We start from the raw sequence: 3,330 nt of genomic DNA, 5'->3' as shown, positions 1-3,330 counted from the left end.
TAGCACAGGAAAAAGAAGAGAGAATAAAGCTATATAGAATTAGCATCTCTATATCTCACTGGAATTAAATCTAATTTAGATTCTGATAAATTAAGGTATACATGGTAATCCCTAGAGCAACTACTAAGGAATTAACTTTAGAAAGTGAAAGTGTTATTAAAAGAATTAAAATGTGGCAAGAGAACATACTTTCTTAATGCAAAAGGATGTGGTAAAGAGGGAATAGAACAAAAGATATGTGACATAAAAAAAAATAGTAGACACAAATTGAGCAGTATCAATAACAATACTAATTGTGAATGGGTAAAATGATCTATTCAAAAGGCGGAGATTTTAAGACTAGATTTAAAAAAAAAATCCACTGTATGCTCTCTATACAATAATATTCCTACAAACTTTAGGCACAAAGATACAAATAGGTTGAAAGTATAAGGATGGGCAAAGATACATCATGCAAAGATTAGCCACTAGAGAGCTGGAGTGGCTATACTAACATCAAGGTACACTTTGAAACAAAAAAGTTACTACAGATAAAGAGGGACATTTTTTAATGATAAAATGGTAAATCCCATCAGGAAGGTATGCAAATTATAAGTATAAATACATCTAGCAACAGAGTCCCAAAACACATAAAGGAAAATCTGACAGAATTAAAGGGAAGAATAGAGTTCCACAATAATAGCTGAACACTCCAGTGTTCCACTTCCAGTAATGAATAGAACAACTAGGCAGATAAGAAAGAAAATAGAGGATTTGGGAGGAAATGGGAGATGTTAGCCAAAGGATACATAATTATGGTTAGAAGGAATACATTTCTCTTTTTTAATTTTAATTTTAATTTTTAGTTCTGGGGTACATGTGCAGGATGTACAGGTTTGGTAATAGGTAAAAGTGTGCCATAGTGGTTTGTTGCACCTATCAACCCATCACCTAGGTATTAAGCCCAGCATGCATTAACTATTTTTCCTAATATTCTCCCTTCCCACCACCCCATCCCCCCCACTAACAGGCCCCGGTGTGTGTTGTTCCCCTCCCTCTATCCATGTGATCTCATTGTTCAGCTCCAACTTATAAGAGAGAACATGTGGTGTTTGGTTTTATGCTCCTGTGTTAGTTTGCTGAGGATAATGGCTTCCAGCTTCATCCATGTCCCTGCAAAGGACATGATCTCTTTCCTTTTTATGACTGCATAATAGAAGGAATACATTTCAAGAGAGCTCTTGTATAGCAAGGTAATGTGAGGTAACGCACCTGGTAATTATCTAGATTTAACGATTCCAAAACGTATATATACTTCAAAACATCATACTATACCCATAAAAACACAATGCTGTCAATTTAAAATAAAGAAAAAGTATAAAGGAAAAGATAGAGGACTACACAAACTATACGCAGCAGGAAACTTCCCCAACAACAGCAGACCACATTCTTCTCAGTGCACATGGAGCATTCCTTAGAATAGGCCATCTATTAGGCCATAAAATAAGCCTCCACAAGTTTTAAAAGACTGAAATCAATTAATATATTTTCTCTCTCATCAGAATGAAATAAAAAATTAATAACAGGAAAAAAATCATAATATCATAAATATGTGGAAAGTAAACAACGTGCTACTAAATAGTCAATGAGCCAGAGAATAAATGCCACGGGAAACTAGAAAGTACTTTGAAATAAGTGAAAATGAAGGCACACATACCAACATTTATGGGATACAGCTAAAGTAAAGCTCATAGGAAATTGATAGCTGCAAATGTCTACATTAAAAAAGATTGCAAATCAATAACCTAATCTTATGCTTCCATATTAAGATGCTGGAAAACAGAAGAACAAACTAAATACAAGCAAGCAGAAGAAAGAAATTAGTAAAAACAAGAGTGTAAATTAATTAAGTGGAGAGTAGAAAAACAATAAAGAAAAGCAGCAAAAGCAAATATTAGTTGGTTGAAAAGATCAGAATTGACAAACCCTTTTAGCCAAACTAAACAGGAAAAAGAAGACTTAAGTTACTAAAAGTGTAAATAAAAGAGGGCACATTACTACCAACATTGCAGAAACAAAAGTAATTATAAGAGGATACTATGAATAATTTTATGCCAACAAATTAGGTAACTTAGGGCCGGGTGCGGTGGCTCACTCTCGTAATCCGGGCACTTTGGGAGACTGAGGTGAGTGGATCACTTGAAGTCAGGAGTCTGAGACCAGCCTGGCCAACATGATGAAACCCCATCTCTATTAAAAATACAAAAATCAGCCAAGTGTGGTGGTGCATGCCTGTAATCCCAGCTACTCGGGAGGCTGAGGCAGGAGAATTGTTTGAACCTGGGAGGCAGAGGTTGCAGTGAGCCAAGACTGTGCCACCACACTCCAGCCTGGGTGACAGAGTGAGACTCCATCCCAAAAAAAAAAAAAAAAGGTAACTTAGATGAAGTGGGCACATGCCAAGAAAGACACAAACTACCAAATTAACTCAAAAGAAATAGAAAATTTGAACAAATCTGCAACAAATAAACAGATGGAATTAGTAATTTAAAAAAAACAAAACAAAACAAAAAAACTTGCAATAAAAAGCCCAAGACCAGTTAGCTTCACAGGTATATTCTACCAAACATTTACAGAAAAATTAATATCAGTTATTCACAAACCCTTTCAAAATAGAAGAGAATGTAGCAAGGGAACACTCCCAACTCATTTTGCATATTCTATATCTGATAAAGGACTTGTTAGAATATATAAAGACCCTTGTAACTATTTTTTTCTTTTTTCTTTTTTTGAGAAGGGTCTTGCTCTGTCTCCCAGACTCGAGTGCAGTAGTAGAATCATAGCTCACTGCAACCTCCACATTCCAGGTTCCAGGTTCAAGCAATTCTCGTGCCTCAGCCTCCCGAGTAACTGGGATTACAGGCATGCACCACCATGCCTGGCTAATTTTTTTAGTAGAGACGGGGTTTCACCGTGTTGACCAAGCTGGTCTCCAACTCCTGAACTCAGGTGATTCTCCTGCCTTGGCCTCCCTAAGTGCTGGGATTACAGGCATGAGCCAACAGGCCTGTCCTCTTATAACTCAATAATAAAGAGACAACCTAATTTTAAAATGGGCAAAGAATAGGAATGGAGGCCGAGCACAGCAGCTCACATCTGTAATCCCAGCACTTTGGGAGGCCAAGGTAGGCGGATCACATAAGCCCTGGAGTTCAGGATCAGCCTGGGCAACATAGTGAGATCCCATCTCTTGGAAAAAAAAAAAAAAAAAAAAAAAAGAAAGAAAGAAAGAAAGAAAGAAAGAAAGAAAGAAAGAAAGAAAGAAAGAAAGAAAGAAAGAAAGAAAGAAAG

This window comes from Mandrillus leucophaeus, unplaced genomic scaffold, assembly GCF_000951045.1.
Source record: "Mandrillus leucophaeus isolate KB7577 unplaced genomic scaffold, Mleu.le_1.0 Scaffold236, whole genome shotgun sequence".
Lineage (NCBI taxonomy): Eukaryota > Metazoa > Chordata > Mammalia > Primates > Cercopithecidae > Mandrillus > Mandrillus leucophaeus.
This window is presented reverse-complemented; position numbering follows the sequence as displayed.